Genomic DNA, 25,852 nt, shown 5'->3' on the forward strand with positions numbered 1-25,852 from the left:
ACCAACTGAGCTTTTTATCTGCCCCATCTTCAACAATATTTATTTACTTCATTATACACACACTGCCTTTCTCTTCCTCGACCCACTGCACCCTCATCACTCCAGCACAACTGGGGAAAGTTAGAGTGTGAAGGTGCCCCTTGCCTCCAACCCCCCTACATCCTGTTTTGGCCCCTGGAGAACCTAGCAACCCTACGGGGGGGAGAGACAAGATCTCCTAGTCCTGCTGTTCCCCATATAGCATTTTTAAATGGCCATTTTTTTTTCTTAAATGGCATTTATGGCCACAGTTTGGACATGTGGCTGCCCTAAAGTAGTTTGGCTCTCACTCCCTGTAGCTGCCCATACCTTGTAAAGTCCAGTTGTGTGTAGTTTTTTTGAAGGGCTGTTAATGTGTTTTGCCTGAACTGAATATATATTTTCTAGAGGCTTTTTTGTTAGTCTTTTTTTTACAAATCCCCTCAAACTTTGCTTAATAATATTTTGTACTATTTCTGTTTATTTTTAAAACATTTTATTCCTACGTATACTACCTTAGCAGGTAGAAAGGAGAGAGGACTATGATTTTAAAAATAAATAAATTGGTAACTGTTGGATCAACAGAACAGACTCAGTATTGTTGTATTTTCAAAGGCTCATGGATGGACTTTGGCAAAGCCAGCCTCAGGGTACAAGGCAAAAAATTGGTCCCATGGGAATTGTGTAGGAAAGTAAACCACACAGAAACAAGCAGGAACCTGCCTATCTGGAACAAGCTAGGCCAGAAAGGTTGGGTACAGCTCAGACTTTACACTATGCAGGAACTTAGGCAAAGGAGTCTGGCAGTAACAGACCAAAAAACCAGTTGCTCCGGCAAAGGGGTGTGGCAGGAATAGGAAGCTATACGGAAAATGTGTGATTAGAAGCTGCCTGTGTACTATCTCCTTACTTGTTACATCTACCAACATTTCATGGAAGAAAATATGGACAGTCATGCAACATCCCTATACAATGATCTATAAGACCCCCACCCCACCCCTGCATTACACAGTGCTGAAGGCTCTAGTACTCTATTAGCTGTGCCTGTTTACTGTACCATAGCTTGGCTACAAAGTTTTAAAAGCTAGGACAGCCTTTGTTCTTTGGGTTAAATATATACTAGAACAATGTAATTGTCCTCCAAACTGCTACAAGTAGTTCTCTGTGAACTCACTGTTGTGTGAAAGGCCAGGATGTATCCTTACTAGATATGTCTGACTTATAAGCATGAGACAAAATACATCCATGTGTAATTCAGAAATGTCATTGCTAGACATCGGTGGAGGAGGTAGACCCTTAAAGAATAACAACCTTAAAACAACTTACACTTACAGTGTTTTAACAGATTATTTCCTTAATAACAAAACAAGAACAAACATGAACTGAGGACAGGTCTCAGAAAAATAGGATATCTCCTTGATTAAGTGTGGTGTAGTGGTTAGAATGTCAGACTAGGATTTGGGAGAGCTTGGTGTGAAATCCCCACAGTGCCATGGAAATTCACTGGCTGAATAAATTATATCAAAATAAGAAAAATTGTGTACATTTGTTTAATTTTCACGATTTCTTTTATTATATTTAGTTTGTTGCGCGCTCTTGGCCTTTGCCTCATAGCATGTGGCTCGTAGTGTCTGAAAAGATACATAGTAAAGTCACTGACCATCTTGCAGGGTAAAGAGAGTGAGCCATTTACTATCTAGTCCCTTCTCCCAAATTTGCTGAGATGTGAGCATCTGGGATTGTTTGCCATATGCTTATATTGTGTTTTATGTGTTTCCAACTTGTTGCTTTGTTAGCTGCCTTGAGACTAAAGAGATGAGGAAGCAGAAAGGTACACTATAAATGACATAAATAAATAACAATATTCTCAAATAAACAAAACTTTCCATGGAATTGAAGGCAGCATACTTAGGAACCTGCTTACCTTCAACAAGGCTTCTATGTCATGTTCCTTCTAACCATCCCTGAGGATTTTACAAAAGTTTAGCTTTTCTTGTCAGAGAGTTTAGATTATTTTTAGGTAGAGCGTATTCATTCTATTACTTGGGACCCGAAATGTAGATTTGAACTGAGTCTCATATACATTTGCCTATTTTAAATCATGAAAATATTGTTATATGTTCCCCACTCGTCCAAGCAATGGACAAGGGCAGTAAGGTTTAGTTGCTTTTGGGTAGCAGAACATTAAAGATTTATTTGCTATTTGTAACATTTACAAAATAACTAAGGAGAGCATAAAAAAACGGGCATTCTTTCAAGGAAGGATATCTGCTACCCAACGTCAGTTTCCCAAAGAGAAGGCCTGCACCCCAGGATGTTTAATCTCCAGCTAACTTACAGTTCTCTATTCCCTCCTCTCATTTCAACTGCCAAAACAGCTGTTGTTTGTATATCATAGACTGTAGGAATGTGGTTCTCTATTGTATTCAAGAGGCATTAGTCAAAAAGGGGAATTCATCTTCTGTCCGTCTCATACTATAATCAATGTCAGTGGTATATACTTTTATACTTTTGTTCTTGCTGACTTGCGAAACTAGCTACCATTATGTTTAATTCTGCCATGTACACATGTACCATTTTTTACCAGATAGTCAACATATGTAAACAAACACGGTTCTATCCATAATCATACAGCGGCTATTGTTCCCAAAAGTTGTGCATTTACTATGACACTTAGAAAAAGGGAATTGAGATGATAGGGGAAGCAAGATATGGAATGAGTACACAGGAGTGGGTACTTGTCACCTATGTGCTACATCAGTCTGAGTTCCGGCAAATAACACACAGACACCATTCTTGGGTTGGAATGGCCACAACTTTATTGATTACAGCTGGATGAAGCTTTGGCCAGGCATATGGGCATGGATCCCTGTTGGCATTGGAAGGCCCACCTGCTGTCTGATGCATATCATGCCTGCCCCATGCTGGTACACCACAGCAAGCATTCTTCTGCCGCCAGCCATGCTAGACAGTCACTGCTTCCCAATCCGTTGGGGTGAACTGCCCAAATACCCCACTCACCCTATTGGGATCTGGCCCAATGCCTCAAACCCACCACAGGAGGAAGGCCCAAGGCCTGACTCCCACCAGCGCTCCAACTGCTGTAGCCAAGAAAGTTGGAGCCACCCCCTCCCCCAGGGTTTCTGACTTTGATGACCAGAGGAAGGTGAAAATACCCCAAGGCAGCCCTGGCCAATCTGGCCCCTTGTGGGAAAAATTCCTTCTTGGCCCCCATAGGTGACTGGCATAACTGGCCCTGGGGATCTCTGCCCCCAGGGGGCCCAACCTCACCCCTGAACCATTATTCATATTTCTCCACTCATCCAGATGTTGCTACCAGCCGTTCGCTGTGCCTACAACTAGATCAAACATTAGTACATTCTCTTCTGATGTAACCCAAGTATGCTCTGGAAGCCCACCTAGCAACCGCCTTTATGCAGTCTGCAGATAGCCCAGCCTTGGCTGCTGTGGTGACTGCCCCAATTCGGAATGAGTGAGAGCCATAGTCCGCCAGCGGAAGGTCTGCAGCACAGAGGCTGGATATCAGAACGGCTGTGAACTGGAACCTCGTGACTAGGCTCATGTCGGCATGGACCAGGAGTTGACTGGCCACCGAGGGGCGCCTGACCAGATATTCCCTGACAGCCTGGACAGGCCAGGAGGCCCCATTCTCCGCTGCTTGGAGCTATACCACTGCTCCTCACCCCTACTGGTCCGTCGGAGCACCCGTAAGCTGCCGCCCTTGAACGAGGCATCACCCACTGCCAATGCTCTGCCTGATGGATCTCCCGATGAAGCAGCTACGAGCTTCCCTACCCAAAAGGCCCCATAGAACACTAGGCAAAAGGCTGCCCTGAACAGCGTGGTTTTGAAGAATGAGCAACATACTCTGAGGAGGCACCCCAGGATACTCAGCAAGATGCCTGCAATGATTAGCCGCTGGGAGTCTCTATGGGGGGGGGGGTGTCCTGGTGGGCCAAGCCCGCCATGGGCCGCCAGCTTATCCTGGGGTAGCCTGCAAGAGCCCTGCATGGTGTCTATCAGAATCCCCAGGTATGCTATGTTGTTGGAGGAGCCCTCTGTTTTCTCATGGGCTAACAGGACACCCAGCTCTGCGGAACAGGTGGAGGAGCTTCTGACAGTAGGTGCTGCCTGCTGGGCCCACCATGAAAAAATCATCCAGGTAGTGAGTAATGAAAGGGGAGCCCACTCAATCTTTCACTGAATGCAAATACTAATCATTATAAACAGTCATAGTTTTCATCCTAGAGTCCTAATAATTATAAAATAATTTCTTTGGCATGCCCTAACCATTGTTTAAGACTAGTTCAGGTATATTGAAATATGAATTGTATGGATAGCTCCTAATCTAAGATCTACTATACCTAATTAAAATTAATCTTCCAACTCCTATTGCACCGATTTTATGATTGTTGTTTGGTTAAACAAACTGAACAATATTTGTGCAATTCATTATGTCTTTTAATATATATGATATAAATGTGAAAGATTATTTGCAAACAATAATTTTTTTAATGTTGATAATTTATGGCAGAACCCCCATTATACTTCCTTGCTATTGACAGCCTATATTTGCCAGCTTATTTCTGGGCTGATATAACAGCAGTGATTCATTTTGAGTAGGTTGGCCTTTTTTAAATCTTAGATTTGTTCTTCTGTTTCCAATCAATATCTCTTCTGCTTCCATTTAGAGCCTATCATTCTCCAAGAATAGAGCAAATGAATAAACAAGAAAACTTCTCGTATGCCTGTACTTTGCTTATAATTAATTATCATAGCTAGTAGAACACATTTTTCTTTGGTGTTTTGAAAGATCAGTAGTGAAGTGATCACACTTTTCTCTCCATAAGGGCTACAGCACCACAACCAGAGATATTCTACATCAGCTCTATTTAAATGAATGGGAGCTTTTAAAGAATACCACCACACCCTTGCATTGCTCTCATTCCCTTGAATGAGGTGCATACCAAGAATTTTCTGGAAGGATTGTTCTTTCTATTTTCTCCTATAAATTTTGGTCTTCAGGATCTTTTGGGAGGTATGAGCAACTGCTAGATCAGTGTTTCTTAATGTGTTGTTGTGGTTCACACCTCCCTCAATCGATTTCTGAAAGAAACTTTGCTGTTTTACACATTGAGTTTCCATATAGGCAGATTCCATGGAGAAGCAGCATAAAACATTTCTAAACAAATAAATAAAATTAATTAAATTGATATTAATCAGTCTATCTTAGTTAACAGAAGTACAATCTATAACTAGTTTTAAAATAATATGTCTTGGGATGAACATTTGGTTTTATCTCTCCACACAAATAGGGAAATTAAAATAAGGGAAATAAAAATGCATGATTATACAGAACTTTCGCCATACATTCCATTCAAATGTTAACTAAAGTCCCCCAATCTGCTAAAATCTTCATCTTATTTGTAGTAGACTAGTCTGGTAGTGGGTCAAAACTTTAGGACCTAAGCTGCTCTTTAAAAAAAGTCATATAGTATAGCCTTCCCAGTATGTTGCAGTAGTTATAGTGTCAGATCTGCAGCGGTTATAGGGTGAGATCTGAGAGACTCACATCCCCACTAGTCTCTCTACACAAGACATCTTACACAGGGACGCTCAAGTGAAAGATCTTACACTTGTTCTCCCATTGTGGATACACATGCAGTGATAGGGAGACAGGGTACACTTGAATATAAAACTTTATTGTAGCATAAGCTTTTGAGAACCACAGTTCTCTTCATCAGATGCATGGAGGGTATGAAGAAACTGCCAGAGGCAGTTTGGGTTTTCCCCAGGCAGCACTATAGTTATCAATTATGATCATACCCTCCATGCATCTGACGAAGAGAACTGTGGTTCCCAAACAGGGGTGCCATTCCCCCGCCCGGGGTGGGGAATCTACAGCTCCCACACTTTCCCCCCGTGCCCACTTACTTGGCTGGGGGTGTGTGCACTCCCTGGAGCATGCTCCCAGGTGGCACAGTATGCCCGTGGGGTGGTGCGGCACCCCCAAATTGCACCCCACAGTGGGCAATTTAACCCCTCGGGAGCACGGGGAGCACCCTTGCACCCGCGTGGGTGCTGCTGCCACTGCCGCTTCCAGAAGTAACAGCACGCACATCCAGCATGATGACATCACTTCCAGAAGTGCGCATGGAAGCTCACTACAGAGCAGGGGAAAGGTAAGTGCCAGGTCCAAATCCTTCTGCAGGAAGGATAGAGGGACCTGACAACACTATTCCCGAAAGCTTATTCTACAATAAAGTTGGTTAGTCTTAAAGGTACTACTGGACTCTACTATTTTGTGACTACAGACTAACACAGCTAACTCCTCTGGATCTTTGGCTAATTACACACACTTAGCTTAATCTATCTCATGGGATTGTTGTGAGAATAGAATGCAGGAGAGGAGACTGTGTTACCCAAAAGAGGGTCTCTTTGCGAGTTGTGGGGAATTAGCAATAAGGAGAAGGCAGTGAGAGGGGATAACTGAGGGATCTCCACCAATGTATAGAAGGATTGTCCCAGCTAGAGAACTTTCAATGATCAGACAGATATTTCACCTAAAAAGGGGATTTTTATTGAAGATAACAAGAATCAACAGCACACCAAACACACACAACACACATTCAGAGCTAATAGGAAGCAGGGGTGAAAGTTGGACAGAGTTGGAGGGATTGGGGGATATTTACCATCCAGACATCTGGGAGGGAGGGAGGAGCGTTGAGCAGCCTGTGCTTCAAGGTGGCAGGACTCGGACAGAGATTCAAGGGGGGATGCTGGATCCAAAGCATGCACACAGTTTAGGGCACAGGGGAAGTCTAATTTATACTATGGATCCTACCCAGGGGCAAGATTGCATCTTGTACCCCAAAAACAAAGGCTTGAGAGGTTGTTCCCATAGTGGAACAAAGGACTGAGAAGTTGTCTCTGGGGAGAGACAAAGAGCTTGCGAACTATTGTCGAAGGCTTTCACGGCCGGAGAACGATGGTTGTTGGGGGTTTTCCGGGCTGTATTGCCGTGGTCTTGGCATTGTAGTTCCTGACGTTTCGCCAGCAGCTGTGGCTGGCATCTTCAGAGGTGTAGCACCACCTCTGAAGTGGTGCTACACCTCTGAAGATGCCAGCCACAGCTGCTGGCGAAACGTCAGGAACTACAATGCCAAGACCACGGCAATACAGCCCGGAAAACCCCCAACAACCAGCTTGCGAACTGTCTCCAAAGTGGGACAACAAGCTGATAAACCATCTCCAGGGTGTGACAAAGAACTAGGAGGGCATAATTGGGTTCTCCTTGGGCGGCACTAAAGTTATCAATTATGACTGATGACTCATGAGGTAGATGGGTTATGCTATCAGTTCTCTGAATCACTTAAGAATAGGAAAGTGGTTAAGGTGAGATTGATAGGGTGGGTTGAGTTGATTAATTCAGGAACTCCAGGAAGACCCTATTGTATCAGGATCCCTAGCACATCTCTGGGGCATGGGAAGGGGCGAGCTGGCCTTATCTCTTCTCCCCATGTCTATACGTTCCATCTCCCAGGCAGGATCTGGCTTGCCTGCTTAGGCAGCGGCTTCCATGCAGCTTCCATGTTATCTGCCAGCTTGGGCAGCAGCCTCCATGTTTTCTGCCTGCTTGAGCAGTAGCTTTAGAGCTTGAAGCATATTCAGAGAAGGAGCTTATGGCATAGCCTTCTAATATTATGGGGGTTTGTTCTGACCACTAACAAATGATGTTAGCTGGTTTGGATCTCCATTGGGAAGAAAGGCAGGATATAAATGAAGTAAATACATAAAAATTTCAGAAAGCAAGTAGGGAATTACATGACTGAATCTAAAATTCCATGCACATAATAAGTAGGAAGCTAGTTAATCTTTCTCTGCTCTCTGCAGTGGTACAGGTCCATGAAGCTATACTATATGAGAGTCACACTCAGAGGTTAGATGCCGGCCTAGGCTAGGGTTGAGGTGCCTGGTGGGCAAAGCAGCTTATGAGTAGGTCAGAGAGTCTGAGCTAGGCAATCCAAAAGCAAGTCCAACAGTCCGAGTCAATGCAAAGGCAGGGCAGTCCAAAAACAACGTGGGCAGGTTCAAGTCCAGGAGTCGAGCCAAGGTCATAAGCCAAGAGTTCAGTCCAAGGGAAACAAGGTACAAGGTGGGGTCAAGACCTTCCAGGCACAGAGGCACAGGTCACAAGGAGTAGCAAGCTAGGTTGCTTCTATACCGAGTCCTGCTTGGCGTCCTCCTACTTATTTGTTTTCTTCATTTATTGCCTATGCCTATCTTTCTTACTGAGGCTCATGGTTGATTACAGAGTATTTTAAAAGCCCAATTCAATCAGACAGCACAAAACATCCAATAAACAATGCAACAATTCTAGGATTACAGAATTAGAAAAAATGCAAACAGGAAACTGGCTAAGGCATGCCATACCATAAACAAGAAACTGGATTATAAAGACAGGAAATGGTGCAGTAAAAGAAGATAGACACAATAAACAACTGCAATAGATAATGAAGGGAGCTTTAACTCTTAAATGTTTATACCTTGGAAATCTTGCTGGTCTCTAAGGTGCTACTGGACTTGAATTTTGCTCTTCAACTGCAGTCCAACAAAGCTAGCCAGCTGAAACTGCAACAGACTACATTCCTATTCCTTTTTAAAAGCGCTCTTCTGGAATTTTCCATTATACTGCAGTTTTAATCATTTTAAAAAATGCCCTCCTGAAAATTTGTTTCGCACATTCTGTGGAAAGGCAGTAGCATGGGAGTCTTCCTGATCTCCTCAGGCAACCATTACACAAATTTACTTGGACAACTGAAAGGAGAGCTTGATTAGAATAGTGAGTTTTCTAGGTTCATTGTTTTCAGTGGAACTTACTTCTGAGTAAACCTACTTAGAATTTCTCCCTACAGAACCTAGAAAACTATTTACTTCTTATCTGTAAGCTCCCTTGTTCTATTCAATGGGATTTGCTCTGTGGGTAGCGTTCTTAGGACTGTAGCCATAGTGTTTTGAACATATGAAGCTGCCTTCTCTGAGACTATCAATCCATCTAGCTCATTACTGTGTACTTTAATGGGCAGCAATTCTCCAGGGCACAAAATGATCTTTCCCAACAACTGGTACTTGAGATTCTTTGCGACTGAATCGTGGACCTTCTTCATGGCCCTCTCATTGAATCTTTTGCATGGCCTGTTGCTATGTGGAATTAGATTGCATGGAAGAGCACCTATTTATATGAACCCATACCTGCAGTCTGAAGAAGTACCTTCTTGATACTGGTTTACTATCTCAATGTGAACTAGTTTTCAGTGGGCATCTGTGACAAAGGATATGGCTCTTTTCACACCTATCCACATAACAGCTGTGCGAGGTGGACCTTTATTGTATCCATTTGACAGATAAGGAACTGCTGCTGACAAGTATGTGATTCATTGGGGAAAGAAGACTACAGAACATAGAAGAACATCTATTTGCTTCTTATCAGCAAACTCTCCTTTCAGTTGACAGGACAGATAAAGATTCCAGGCATCCCTTTCAGATTGTGGAACCTCTTCAAATAGGGGAGAAATTACAGCGTTTGCTAAACACAGGAAGGAGACAATATGTAGCATTTGCACTTTCACACATTCATTCATTTTAATGCTGGGATTAGAATGCTAATTTCCCATTACAGCAGGAAATGAAAAGTGCAGAGCTGAATGGCTTATAAGAAATATTAACCTAATAATCACAATCTCATTTTAAAGAAAGGGAGGTAGGCATGTGATCAGCTCAAATGCTCACTATAGAGAAGAAATGCTTACATATTATAACTTTTAGCCACTATTTAATCTGCATTACCTTTCTCCTTAGCTGTAAGCAATGAAGTGAGAAATAATTTAGATAAAAGTTGGAGATACAAAGAAATGACATGTCATGAAAACAGAGACTGATGGCTTGCCATCAAGATTTTCTTCAAGGAAATGTGCCAACCCAGAATACTATCACAAAAAAGATTGATTTTCATTATACTGGCTCAAATATGCAATGGAACCAAAGTTTTTTTTAATGTAATAACAGATGTATTAGGAGCAATCATTTCACCATTTTTTATTTTCAAGTAATTCAATTTTGATGTTTATTAAGGCTGAAAAACTAGTTTCACCTTTGGGTTTTAAAAATTTCCAACCATATATCTTTTTCTGTTGAGTTATAAAAACAATCAAAATACTGCTATTTTATACCAGTTTTGTCCCTTATCAAATATGGTTCAATAATGTTATACAGATACCTTGGTGCAAACTTATTCTGTATAGTGAACCAAAACAGTATGTTTTGGAAGCATTAAAACAGCAGGAAGTTGAGTAGCTCTTATGGTATCTGTACCAGACTTACAACTTGATCCTATACTTCAGAATAAGGACAACTGCATGTGATGGGTATGCATATAACTGCAGCCTCAAACTTGCTTAATAACTATTCCTTCTCTCCAGGTAAGTATATATTTGTAAGCATGTCTAAGTATCTGAAGCATAGAATCTACTGGACGTTTGTCAAATTAAAACTTCCAGAATTCTGGGGGAGAACCTGTAACAATTCAACTGGTAGAAACAATGTGTTTGTAGTGTAAATATGCTCTTATGGCTTACCACATGGTGCTTTCAACTGTATGCTGAGGTAATCAGCTAATGGCTATAGCTCTCTGTGGTTAAATTCAGTGTTACTTTTCCTCCACAACCACTTAGGAATCTAGGAAAACCATCTAATGTGGCTGTGGATCCTTTTAAAGATGCTCCCATGTGGTCCCATTGTCTGATTACATCCCAGTATGTTATCCATAGCAAATGGTAACTAGTATCAGGATCAACGGTAAATACCTTGTAGAGCTGGATAATGCATTTTGTGTTAGGAAGAACGGTGATTAGCAGCTGTGATTGACAGGAGGCTGTTCTGCAAAGAAAGGTAAAACAGCCATTGTTCCAACCTGAGCCTAAGGGCATGCTGCCCTAGCATCCAATCCCCTTTCGAAGGTGGGGGGCAGGTGGAATGTTTTAAGGGAAACACAGCAGTTCAGTTCAGGGCTGCCTCAGCAAGAGAGCAGACAGTTTCATGTACAGCTCTAGTATTGTGGCAGAGTGTTTTAACTCTACCTACAGATGACAGAAAGGATTGTCTCTGGTGTTGGGCAGATTGTGCACCCTTTAATCTGGCTCTTGAGAAAAGGCAGGCTGGTGTGGGTGGAATCTTGTGTGTGAGGATCCAAACTGCTTGTACTTGAAAGCCTTAAAGGGAATTAAAATCACAATCTGGAGCCATAGCTAACATAAGTTAGCCTTGTGGAGGTTTCTCTTTTGAATACTGGGAGACCTGGGCTTCTGATTGGTCTTTAAAAACTACCTGTACATGAATAAATCTTGTTATTTTTTATAAACCTCCTGCTTTAGTGACCTCTGCATTCTTCTTTCTCCCCACAAAACTTACTTCACAGCAGAACCCAAAGCGTCTGCACTAGCTACTTTAACAACATCTAGCAACTGAGGGGAAGGTTTACATTTCAAAGCAAACCTAGTTCCCAAAATTATAGGGGACTGTGTGGGTTTCATATCACAGGCCTATTACAGTAATATTCTATGTATGGCATGTTTCTTCTGGGCTCACTTCTGAATTTACTATACCTCCCAAGCCTGAAGCCATTCCATTGGCAAGCAAATGCCCCGATTTTAGTCATTCTGATACAGAGTTCAGTGTTGTTTTTATATTAAAAATAATGGGTGGACTGGAATACTACTTCAGTTTCAATATTAAAAGAGGACTAGATCAGGAAGTTTCAGGCTTTCTCTTACAGCCAGAAGCAGGAGGGAGAGAAGCTGCTTTAGCCAGAAGCACCTGTGCCTATTCCCGCCTCTTTTCAGTTTTGGTGACTGCAACACTTAATTCTGCTGGAAGAACCTCCCTTCATGCCACTTGACCCAGTGTTTGGAAGTTGCTAATGTAGGTTAAAAACTGTGTTGTGTGTGAAACGATCATTTTCTACATGTACACCAATCTCTTTCCCATTTTGTGCACATTTCACGTACACAATCATACACAAGAACCCCAGTGTGAGACTGCCCACAACTATTTATTTAGTTACAACACCTGCCAGAATTTCTGCAGCAAATTTCAGGGTTTTTTTATTTTGAGAATTGTGGAATGCATGTGGAAACAATTGCCTTTGGGCAGATGGGAGTTCTTTACCAAAGAGGAACTGCATGGAAAAAAATATGCATCTGGCTGGTGCTACATATTGGTGCCAGATAAATCCAGTAGCCAGGTTGGTGCCAGGTAATCCATGTAGCACTTTCACAATCTCACCTGTTTCTTTGAGCTGCTTCATTTTGTGTGGCAATGATGTTAGATGTGGTTGGTTAAATACAAAAGGGAGATGCACACACCTCTCCCTTTAGGAAGGGGAGCTGGACTTGCATGAAAGTGCTACAGTCAGTAATGGCTTTCCAGAACATGTTTGCTATGTGCTGGAACACATGAGGAGGTGCTGACGGCAATACTCACCTAGTTCTAGCAAAAAGTGAAAATTATACATAGCTGGAAAATGCTAGGTTGCTTAATTTCTGTACAGTGCAGTGCGTTAGCAATCAACTGGGATGGATTGCGGAAATCTGGGCTCAAATTCCCACTTACTGAGTGATCTTAGGCCAGTCACAATCTCTCAGCCTAACCTACAACCTTACAGGATAAAAAAACCGACTAGAGGAAAATGAGGTATGCTGCCCTGAGCTCCTTAAAAGAAGGACAAGATAAAAGAGGGCAAAATATAGAAATCATGGGTTACGATGGATGAAATAATTCCAGAACAACAGAGTTGCAGTAAAAATTATATATATGCGGTTGCAGTCAAACTCCTTTGCCCTTCACTATCTTTTATATGTATTCTATCTAATAGGGAACCACTCCATGCTCCTCTAGTCCACAGTGCTAGAAGGAACTAGGTTGTTAGGCTTCAATAGGGTACCACAAGACTCCTGTTTTCAATGGCTGTAATGGAATACCAAGCTTGCCACTTGCTAACATTCGACCAGGTTAAGCTTCTAAAGTCCCTCACTCTCGATGCCCCCCCTTTTCCGCCGCGTGCGGTTCACCACCACGCTTCAGAAATGGGCAAAGGCGAGCCACGTACCCCGGCCCGAATTCCGGGTAGAAAACGTCCCGGCAAGCGCGAGTCTCCATCAGCGCAGGTAGCCTGGCCCCTTCCTCCGCCTTGCCGCGTGCGCCCAGCGGCCAGGAAACCACAGCGACGCCACAGTTGGTGCCTTTGCGCCGCCCCCTCCCCTTCCATTGGCACCTCCGGCCGGCAATGCACATCTTCCACCCCCTCGACCTTCGGGGGAAAAGAGCCACCTGGGGGAACTTTAACTCCCCCCCCCCCCTTTCCTGGACGCACGTCGGAGCCGGCCGTGCGCTCTGGCGGCGGCGACGTCGCCGCTCCCTGTTAGCCAACAACTCTGCCTGTCTGTGCCCAGCCCAGCGAGGCGGGCTCAGGCGCTTTACTTTAACCCTTCGCCTCCTGCTGCTTCTTTCGCTGCCCTCCCCCTCTCTCCCGCCCAGCGGCTTGGCCGAAGCGGCGGCGGAGCTGCCTGGCGCCCTGTTGTGCCCGGGGTGGGTGGCGTAAAGGGCAGCAGCAACGAGGCGACCGAGCGCTCCTCCCTTTCCCAGCCCGGCGGCGGTAGAAGAAGGAGGGCGCACAGCACAGACATGGCGGCCAACATGTACCGAGTGGGAGGTATGTGAGGGTCCTTTGGGGGACGTGCCACGCGTCTTCTCTGCAGCGCCCTCGACTCTGCTTGCAGCCGAGCTGGAGGGCCTGGAGCGGCGGGTGGGGGGGGAGGCGAGTGGGGGCCGGCTGTTGACCGGCAAAGAGCCAAGGGGCGTGCTGAGGCGAGCAGAGCTTGGCACAACACCCGCCCCCCGCAGGGAACCCAGCCCCTTATTCCATCCAGCGAGGCAGGCCACAACCCACCTTAGCAGAAAAGAGGAGCAAGGAGAGGCAGAGCCCCTCCGGAAAAGAAGGGGACTCCAGTTCCCCGGAACTGCAGTCTGGTTGCACCACCGGGGGGGAAAGAAGCTTCATCCGCACTAGCGCTTGAATATGGGGGGGGGGGAGGGGGCAGAGATCCCAAGTCTCAAGTCTGCCTGGGAAGAACATCTGAGAAGGACGCCCTTTTCCGTGATGGGGGGAGGGGGGCGCTCTGTCCTTAAACAGGGGTGAGGGAAATGCACTCCTCCTCTCCCGGTACTTTCAACCCTCCATACATGTTACATTCCAGGGTTAAGCCCTGGGTGGAAAACTGATGTATAGCCCAAACGCATGCACGTTTACTCAGAAGTGATAAGCACAAGGTGCTTAGCTCAGGTGAGTGTGCATGGGAACTATATATTAAAAAAAACCCCTAAAGAGTCATGTGGTAGAAATTGTAAATGGTACTGAGAGTGACCTCCTCCCAATAATATTAGAAAGGGGGGGGGGAGTCAGCTGCAGGATATATTAAGGTATTTTGTTACATAATGCCTGGTTAACTTCTGGAATCCCTGCCACAGAAGGTGTTGGTGTGCTGTGCACTAAATTTGATAGCATTAAAAATAGACGAGAGATTTGTTGATAAGACCAATTGATGTAGCCACTATGGCTATGAGGAAATTCCCCAGCCAGAGGGAATATATCAGTGAATCCCAGGTGCTGATTGGCAAATAGATGGGAGAGCCCCTTTGTATCCTTTTTGTTTGCTTCCCAGAAATATCTAGCTGGCCACTGTTGTCAACAGGATGTTGAACAAGATGGATCCTTAGTCTGATCCACAAGACTCTTCTTAGGTTCTTATAGTGAGACTTAACCCAAATCAAGGCCTATCTTTCTGAAAAATTATCTTCCCACATTTGACTAATAATGGGAACTTGGTTTTATGTTGTTGCTGTCTGCAAATATAAGGCTTCTGCATCCCATCAAATAACAGAGTGCTGTGCTAAGCAGAGTTCTACTGGTCTAATTCCACTGATTTTGATGGACGTAGAAGGGTGTAACTCTGTACTGTTACATACCTAGTGTGGCTCAGGAGGAAAATAGTTCTTCAGGGTCCTATCCCTTAACACCTTCTCACAATCCTGAAAACGTATCTTATTTTTAAAGGCCATTTTATCCACAAATTTAGCACAACCTCCCACATCCTGAAAAGCAAAGAGCTGTTTCCAAGAAGGGTTTAACACAGTTTTCTAGTACTCTGCAAGAATAAAAAGAGTCAAGCTTTCCCTACAAAGAAATAGGCATCCTGCCTTGTACTCAGAAAGGTAAGAATGGGGGCAACTCTACATCTTAAAGGCCAGTTGACACAAAATAGGCGGAACATTTTCTCCACCTGATTGTATATTTGGTTATACAATCTTGTGCTTCCATCATGTGAAATGCACATGATGGAATACTCCCAGAAAGTTTACTACCCATAGATAGGATTTCAGGGAGAAGGCTAGGCTAGACTTTTTTCCTTGAATAGTTTCTATAAGCTTGATTTTTTGGTTATGTATATCTGAGGTGATGTAGTACAGACACTGGTTTGTCAACTTATTCATGAATACTAGGCCTCATTACCTGTTCCCAAATATAATAGCAATATAGAACCTGGCATTTCAAAAATAGATACGTATGGTTCAACAAGATTATGTCCCAAGATACAAATACAGGCTGCGTTCAGGCTGAGAATGAGCCTGATTTATCCTATAGTTCAGGGGTCCCCACTTTTCTTGGACCCTTCAAGTGTGAAAGTGGGTGATACAGGTGAGGGTTTGTCTAGTGGGGCATCTAATTGGTCATTGAAGATCTGATTGGCTGTGCAGATTTTTAAAAAGAGACTTTGGTAGTAACTGCAACCATCGCACAAGGATCTTCATTGCATGACTGAAGGGAAGCTCTATGTACAAGAAAATATTTTTAAGCAAAACGTTCCTTTTAAAGGGCATCCTATGAAACACAGCTTCTGCATGAAATGCTGAAGACGTATTGTTAGAGTTATGGATGATCTCACTACCTGACATACTGTCATTTGCTCTGACTCTTGTGGCCATTTTGGGTTGCATCCACTGCATTGTTTCAGAATCCCAGAGGTGCCAATAGGCTGAAAAAGGATGGGGATCCATGCTGTAGTTTGTATGTTTTCATTTCTCTCCCCTCACACATGGAGCCAATATTGAAGAAGTCCTAGTATGGAACTGAAGTTTGTTGGGGAGGCAGGTTGATTTGCTTGAACAAATGGTGGTTGTTTCTTGCCTGCAAAATTGGGGCTACAAGATATAATTTGTCTTGGTTTAGAATCTTATTTTGTAAACAAAACACAAACTTCAATTTGCTAAAGTGTCTGGTTTAGACAAACTGCAGTTGCTTTCAAACTAGGAAGCCTTCAGTTGTGTCTACGTACATGAGGAGAGGAAGGAGGGAATGTGTGAGACCAAAGATAAACCAGGAAATCTTCTTGTCATAAATAAGCCTGAGATACGAACTTCCCTGGCACCGTAAGTCATATATGAGACTCTTCTATATGTGCCTTTTGATGGTAGGCAGGTGGGTTCTGGTGAATGAGCTTTTCTATAGTGGCACCCAAACTGAAGAACTAATTTCCAAAAAGATACGCTTTGTTCAATATTATCATTTTGGCATCAAGCAAAGACGGTTCTATTTTTCCATGCTTTTGGTTTTTTCCTGTTGAACTGGTTATTGCAATGTTGCATGATTGATTTTATCTGCTATTTCTGTTTTTTAGTCTCTGTTGGCTGTTTGTTTATTTAGTTTGTTTTATTTATAATTCTGTGGCTTTAACTGTCTTATTTATATATTTTCTTTACATGTATTAGTGCAATTTGGCACATGGCTAAACAACCCCATGGTTACTTTTGTATTTGACTTTCTCTGAACTGAATCTACATCCCCTTGTTTATTATTTATTTATTTATTTTGTTGGATTTATATCCTGCCCTCTTGCAAGCGGGCTCAGGGCGAGTCCCAACATCATATAAACCACAATTTAAAATACAATAAATAACAGTTAAAATCATAAAATCAACAGATTTCATTAAAAAGTGGAGTGGAACAAAGCAAAACAGGCAAGGAACCAGCAGGATAGTTCGCCAGCTCCTCAGTCATTCACATAGGCCTGGTGGAACATCTCTGTTTTACAGGCCTGGTGGATCTGTAATAAGTCCCGCAGGGCCTGGATCTCAACTGGGAAAACGTTCCACCAGGCCGGAGCTAGAGACGGAAAGGCTGTGGCCCTGGTTGAGGTCAAGTGAACATCTTTGGGGCCAGGGACCACCAGCAGATGTTGACCTGCAGAGCATAATGCTCTCTGGGGAACATACAGGGAAAGATGGTCCTGAAGACCGCTGCTGTCCTTGTCCCTTTTGCCAGTTTGCAGTGTAGCAGTAATCCAGAAACACTTTACCAAATGCTGTGCTCTGCTTACGATTTGTCTGTTCATCTATTCAAACTCCTAGTTATAGTCTGTTTCCATTGTCTTCTATGCAGAGGAGTTAACCGTGTTAGTCTGTAGTAGCAAAGTCAAAAAGAGTCCAGTAGCACCTTTAAGACTAACCAACTTTATTGTAGCATAAGTTACTAACCAACTTTATTGTAGCATAAGGACGAAGCATCTATTGTAAGCATCTGACGAAGAGAACTGTGATTCTCGAAAGCTTATGCTACAATAAAGTTGGTTAGTCTTAAAGGTGCCATTGTCTTCTATATATTTGTGTTACATGCTCCAAGCAAAGCCAGGCACGTACAATCCCCACCCATTTCTCCTACCCTGCATTCTTAGAGTTTGCTCAAATGTGCAGAAAATAGTACAGACCCTTCTCGGAGTGTACCACTTCAGATTGCAAGTGGGAGAACAACATGTTTGAATGCACCCTAATGAATATACTTTCTTTCATAAGGAAAACTAAATGGGAGATAGTGAGGGATGTTTAAACGTTTGATATCTCCTTCCTGCAGTCTAAAATGGTACCATCCTGGAAAGGTCTGTACTGTGTGCTTTTCCTGTGTATTTGAGTAAACTTGGAGGTTTTACCCAGTTCAGTCTCCAATCAAAATGCAAAATTACAAGGTATGGTTAGAAGATGTATGATATATCAAAAAAAAGTGCATGCGGTCAGTACTTGGCATGAAACCCCTCCTGGGAACCTGTGAATGCCAGTGTAGCAATGGAGTTGCAAGTCAGACATCTCCTAGCTATTTAAGGTCAAGAGAGACAGCATATGTAGTTGCTGTACTGATGGCACAGTGCTTGAACATCACGCTCAAATTGAAAAGATCTCTGGAATGCTATTACAGCTGCCTTCCCTGTTTTTCCAAGGGCCAAGAGATCTACAACAGTGCCACAGCACTCTTTAATATGCATGGAGGTGTAGTGAAATCTAAGAGGGAGGGAGGTTACACTTTGCCATTGGTGAGAGTGGCGGAGGCAGCTTGCCCTGGGCAAGACAGTAGTTGATTAATTGCACTTATGTATTAAGGAACTACTATCAGGAAGGAAGACTCACAATGTTTATTTAATTATTTAAATGACTTTGACCTAGTTGTGAGCATCTCACTAGTGGATAGTCTGGTTTTGCGACTGTATTGGCAAACAAACTTGTTTTCTATGTATTGTCGAAGGCTTTCACGGCCGGAGAACGATGGTTGTTGGGGGTTTTCCGGGCTGTATTGCCGTGGTCTTGGCATTGTAGTTCCTGATGTTTCGCCAGCAGCTGTGGCTGGCATCTTCAGAGGTGTAGCACCAAAAGACAGAGATCTCTCAGTGTCCCCACTGAGAGATCTCTGTCTTTTGGTGCTACACCTCTGAAGATGCCAGCCACAGCTGCTGGCGAAACATCAGGAACTACAATGCCAAGACCACGGCAATACAGCCCGGAAAACCCCCAACAACCAACCAAACTTGTTTTCTCATTTCGCTCCTTTCTAAAGTGTTATGTCTGCTTGATCATATGAACTTACTGTTACAACTACTCTTTAACCTCCTCCATAATCAAAATTTAATGAAGTAAGTTTAAGCCTAGGCAAAAAAAACTTCTGTATAATTAGCTGGAGATGTCATTTCACTTTCCCTGGAAGCACTAGCATGCTCAGTATTTGTGGGTGCAGAGATGGGTGGAGTGTAGCAGTTACTGCAAATACAATCACTTAAGAGCATTTTAGTATAGCCTTTGCAAGCAGTTGTGGCGAGTGCACTCTGAGCTCTGCAGAAATGTATAGGTGGATTTACTGATCAGTTTTCTTGCAGAGGTAGCATAATATGGTATTTAAGAATACAAACTAGGAAACTCCTGGTTCAGTTCTGAAATCAGCCATAAACTCACTAGTTGGCCTTGGGTAAGATAGGTTTGCATCTCAGTCCTTCTGCAATCTGTACTTCATAAATAACATCCCCCAGTTACTTGAGCAGCTTAATGAGTCATGAAACTCTGTACTAAGTAGAAAGCAAAAGAAAAGGGAGAAGTAGGATGCAGTCACGTCTGTATCAAGTCAAAGCCTTGGGGCACACTACATCTGATCCCTAGCAGGTAATTCAGCTAGGATGCCCCTGATATAGATCAAGGCTATAGTACAGGTGTTAGCTATGCCAACCCTACCATTTTTCCACTTGTAGATGCTAACCCAGTCTGTGGGGTCTAAAGACAGGTCCTCTGTCTTGTATTTCCCCTGGAGAAGGGGTAAACCTTCCCAAGGAGGCCATTTTCATTCTGGGAGGGAAAGAGAAGCATTAAACTTCCCTCCTAGCACCGTGGCCCAAGTGGCTCCCTTCATGCCTATCTTTTAGGGCCACATTACATATTGTAGTCAAACCAGGATTCCCCATGTCATATACAGTTGACTCTTAGAAAGTGAATTTTATGCAAAGTGAACTGCCAAAGCAGTTATAATTTTATAATTATATTATAATTATAAATAGGTACATTATAAACTGCCAAATCAGTTCACTTTGTGCAATTGGATTGAGAATAAGCCTCACAGAATATGAGAGTTACTTCAGAGTAAACATGCATAGGATTGGACTGCAAAGTCTCCTCTCTCCAACGCTCTGAGTATTTGTTATGAAAACAGTACCACTGAAGGCTAGGTAAAGTCTTGCCTGATCTGGTTATTCTCAATTAGGTCATGAGGGCTTTGGTCAGGTTCATAGCCCTCATACGGGGTCATGAGCATTTCTTAAAAGCTTCCTGAGTGTAATGGTTTGGAAAATGTGGGAAACTGCTTGCTTTGACAATGTGGAGCTTACTGCCTTGTATACATTTTAATTTGGGTTCTCAACTGTGCCTTGCTGTTCAGTAAGCTCCTTTGTTGATACTAAGGACTTATACTTACCACCATTTTGCCGTTTAGCTCAAACTCTTTCCCTGAGGTTTTTGTATTTTTTAAATTTTTAATCGAATCCAGCAATCCCATAGAAGTATATTTCAGGGATGCTGGTATCTTCTAGGTTATTGATATAAAATCAGATGAGGAAAACAGCAGTAGGATGTAAGGAGTGGTAAATAATTCTCTTTCATTTATAGATTATTTCCCAATAACAGCAAAACTTTTCATATTACATTTGTTTTGTATGATAATGCATTCATGTAAATTGTATTTCCATATCCTGTGCATGTTTCACTCAAATGTAAGTCACCTGTGGGATTTGTTCACAAGTAGTCTTTGTTCAGTGTAGTCTTATCAATTACTAGAAAGCATCTTCAGTATGGCCACACCCTTGTATCTATTCATGGGTCTTTCCCACATTAATTCCACTGTTTCCTTTGGACCTGTGCTTTCTCAGTAGATCTAGTTTTAGTAGTTCTAGAGGCCCTATGGAGTATCAGTTGTTGTATTTAAACCAAAATATACGTTTATCATTCTAGTGCATTACAGGCTATTGAACAGAAGAAGGAGAAAGGAGTAATCTTAAATAGGAAAACCGCCCCAGAAAATGAGTTTTTTTTAAAGAACATGCACAATAGATCAATAAGTATATTATAATTATTATATTATAATAACAAGTGCCATGTGACAAAACTAGACTGAAAATTATAACCATGAAAACTGCAGGCAATGTAGATGAGTAAAATATAGTAGGAAAAAGTGTAAGTTGTAACAATACAGTCAAACTGGCTTCCGCTGTAGTCCATTTTATAACAGCATAGGTGGCTGTTATAAATTTGGGTTCTCAAATCCCGCCGGGCCCTAGTCTCAGACAGAGAGTTCCACCAGGTCAAAGCCAGGACTGAAAAGGCCCTGGCTCTTGGTAGAGGCCAGACGGACCTCCCTGGGGCCAGGGGCCATCAGCGACTGCTTATTAGCTGATCGAAGCGACCTCCGGGGAACATATGGGGAGAGGCAGTCCCGAAGGTATGCTGGACCCAGTCTGCATAGGGCTTTATAGGTCAACACCAAAACCTTGAACCGGACCTGGTACTCAACTGGTAACCAGTGCAGTTGACGGAGGATGGGTGTTATATGTGCCATGACTGGAGCTCTGGCAACTACTCGTGCAGCTGCATTCTGAACCAGCTGCAGTTTCCGGATCAAGCCCAAGGGAAGCCCCGAGTAGAGCGAGTTACAGTAGTTTAATCTGGAAGTGACCATTGCCTCGATCACTGTCATAAGGTCATGGGTCGACAAGTAAGGGACAAGTTGCCGAGCCCATCTTAGGTAGAAAAATGAGGATCGAACAATCACTGCGACCTGTGCCTCCATAGACAGGGAAGCATCCAGGACCACCCCCAGGCTCCTAACTCTCAACACTGGGGTAAGCGGCGCTCCATCGAGAGAAGGGAGCCGGAGTCCCACACCCATGGACCCCAGACCCACATGCAGGACCTCCATCTTCATGGGATTCAATCTCCGCCGGCTCTGCTTCAAGCATCCAGTCTCAGCTTCGAAGGCATGTTCCAGGACATCTGGGGCAGAGTCAGGCTGGCCGTCCATCATCAGATACAGTTGGGTGTTATCTGCATATTGATGCCACCCAAGTTTGAAACTCCGTACCAGCTGGGCAAGGGGTGCATATATACGTTAAATAGCAAGGGCGGAGAGTATTGCCCCTTGAGGGACACCATGCACCAGCGGATGGCGGGATGACAACTTCTCCCCCAATACCACCCTCTGTCCCCGACTGTGGAGAAAAGAGACAAACCACTGCAAGGCTGTCCCTTGTATCCCCACATCAGCAAGGCAGTGGATCAACAGGTCATGATCGACCGTATCGAATGCTGCTGATAGATCTAACAGTATCAGTATCAGATCTAACAGCAGTGCTGACCCGCCTTGATCCAGCTGTCTACGGAGATTGTCCATCAGGGCGACCAGTAAAGTCTCCATCCCATGTCCTGGACGGAAGCTGGACTGGAAGGGATCTAGGGATGAGGAATCATTCAGGAAGACCTGCAGCTGCTCTACCACTGCCCGCTCAATCACCTTGCCCAGGAACGGGAGGTTTGAAACTGGGCGGTAACTGGCCAGGTCAGCAGGGTCCAAAGTGGTTTTTTCAAGAGAGGCCTAACCACAGCTTCCTTCAACGCTTCAGGAAAAATCCTGGAGCTCAGAGACATGTTGACAGTGGCCTCCAGGGCATCCCATAGCCCATCTACGCTGGCCTAGCCACGAAGGGCACGAGTCCAAGGAGCATGTGGTAGGCCTAACTGCTTGCAGGATCCTGTCAATCTCATCCCCGGAGAGTGGGCTGAAATGATCTAATATCCCAGAAGGTGGCCAAGGGGCCTCCAGTTCACACACTATCAACTGTGGCTGGGAGATTACGGCGGAGAGACAAGATTTTATCTGCAAAAAAGCTCCCAGAAGCCTCATAGCCAATATCTGAATTTAAATTTTGATTGTCCCCTCCTGACAAGGAGACCAAAGACTGAACCACATTAAACGGTTTTGCTGGGCGTGAGCTAGCTGATGCAATGGAGGCTGCATAAAACTCTTTCTTTGCAGCCTTCACGGCCATCTCATAGGCTTTCATAAACATCCTATAGGATGTTCTTGCCTCTTCGTCGTGAGTTCGCCACCATATTCACTCTAGCCGTCTCAGCTCCTGCTTCTTCCATCGTAGGTCCTCTGTATACCAGGGAGCTAGTTTGGTACGGGGGTGGAGAGGGTGACAGGGGCCGATTTTATTGATGGCTTCGGAAAAACGGACTTGCCAATCTTCCACCAGCTCATCCAGCGAACCGCCAGGGCGCATTGGATCCTGCAAAGCACTCTGGAAGCCAATTGGATCCATAAGTCTGCACGGGCGAGCATAAATAAGCTCACTGCCCCTGCAGGGGGGAGGTGGGATATCCAGCCGAGCCTTCAGGACCACGTGGTCTGACCATGGCACCAACTCAGTTGTTTCCAGTGCCACACCCATCCCCATTCCAAAGATTAAATCCAGCGTGTGGCCTGCTTGATGTGTAGGGGCCGAAACAATCTGGGAGAATCCAAGTGTGGACATGGAGGACACCAGGTCCACAGCCCGACTAGAGGTGGTGGCGTCAGCATGGACGTTGAAGTCACCCAACACCAATAGTTTTGAGTGCTCCAAGGCCCATCCAGCCGCCACCTCTAGCAGATGTGGCAAGGCATCTGCTGGCGTGCTAGGTGGCCCGTACACCACACAGATGGCTAAACTCTCCTCGGCACCCCACACCAAGCCTACACAGTCAATGCTGGGAATCTCCAGGATGGGGAGTGGCCTGAAGGAGAAAGACTCTCAGACAGGAATCGCCACCCCTCACCCCTGGCTTCCCGTTTGGGACTGATGAAGGACTGAGAACCCAGGTGGGGCCAGTTCATTCAGAGCAACCGTCTCGCCCTCCCTCACCCAGGTCTTGGTCATGCATACCAGGTCCACATCATCTGCCACAAAATAATCGTGTAATGTTGTGGTCTTATTATTTATGGACCTGGCGTTACACAACATCAGTGACGAAGCGGGGGGTATATTTCCTAGCTCCATACCCAACATACCTTGGGATGGGACGCAGGTTAGAAGGACACCGAGCCTCACCGTATCTCCGTGTCCTTCTCACCCTTCCCTGGGTCCCACGGCCATACCTCCCTCCTCCCCAGAGGACCGGGATCCCCAACCCCATGCTGACCACTCTCCATGTCTACCACCCTGCTGCTCACACAGCTTGTCCAAGCTACCAGCTCTCTTTCAATTGCAGTGCCAGTCACAGTATACAGTCATTAATCAGTGGAGAGTACCCTATCAGAAGTTCAGACCAAAGCTTCTCTGCCAATCAATTAATTCTCTTACGTCTGGGTTCTAAACCACAGCCACATTCAATTCTATGGGTGGCACTACAATATCCCCCTCCAGCCAATATTCTTTCCCACCCAACAAAGTTTTACATCAGTTCAAAATCCCTATTCAATCATACCCACGACTATATTGGTCTGACCCACGATATATTGGTCATACCCACGATATTGGTCTGATCCGGAAACTACAACGGGTCCAGAACGCTGCTGCTCGTGTCCTGATGGGTGTTCCATACAGGACACATATTACACCAATCCTACAGCAGTTTCACTGGCTCCCTGTGGAATTCCGGATCCGTTTCAAGGTGGTGGTTTTATCCTTTAAAGCCCAAAATGGATTGGGACCAGCATACCTGAGGGACTGTCTCTCCCTGTATGTGCCCCGGAGAGCACTTCGTTCAGCGGGTAAGAACTTACTGGTGATCCCTAGCCCTAGGGAGGCTCGTTTGGCCTCTACCAGGGCCAGGGCCTTTTCGGTCCTGGCCCCAACCTGGTGGAACTCTCTGTCTGAGGACACTCGGGCCCACCAGGATCTTGTATCATTTCAGCGGGCCTGCAAGACGGAGATGTTCCACCAGGCTTACAGTTGAGGCCAGCGCCAGGACCATCATTGAGCCTCCGGTATTCGAGTACAGCTCATGTGTCTGTCTACCTCCTCTTTGTATGCTGGAGACCGTGTAGCCAACTATATCAGGGTTTTGTATATATATATAATTTTAATTGCTGAATTTTATTGTAGAATCTACTATGTAATTGTATTTTATGACTGTAGTACCCCGTCGTGAGCCCACTTGTAGGGAGGGCGGGTTAAACACCGAATAAACTAAACTGTATCTGATTTTTTTCTTTCTTTTAAAATTTTCAGTGTTAAGGCTGCTATACAAGGAGTATGACCTATAATGCATAGTCAATCTGCATTAATTAGTGTGTGCCGGTGGCTTCCCAGCACTCAATAGTTCTTCTTATAAATGGGTCTAAGAGTCTAAGTGTTACTGAATTCATAGTATCTTTTCATCAGTATGTATTTCTCACACAACCAATGCACATAGAAGAATTACTGTCATGTGGGGGGTGGTAGTGGGTCCATTACATTTTTTGACATTAAAAGGGGAAACCACATATTGTCATTCTTTAATACAGTTGATTGTCTGATTTAAAAACTTGTACGCTATACACTTTGAGTTAGTAAAATCCTGTCTTGAAAGCACTTAATATCTTCACAAGAAAAAAATATTACAGAGCATTTTTTTCAGTATTCCACAACATTTCCATTTTTTCCAATGGAAACACTGATGGAAAAAGTCCTTGGAAAAAATCAGAACTTAAACCTATTTCCCCCATTTTTCTGTGATTTTATTTGAACCTCCAAATTTCCCAAATAATTATGCGGTCCAAAATAAATAATGAGGCCCCAAAATGAAAATAAAGTTCATATTAAGGAAAACAATGTATTACTATCCTTCCATTTAGCCCCTGATGAACTATTTATTTATTTATTAGTTC

Source organism: Eublepharis macularius, chromosome 1, assembly GCF_028583425.1.
Source record: "Eublepharis macularius isolate TG4126 chromosome 1, MPM_Emac_v1.0, whole genome shotgun sequence".
Taxonomy (NCBI): Eukaryota; Metazoa; Chordata; class Lepidosauria; order Squamata; family Eublepharidae; genus Eublepharis; species Eublepharis macularius.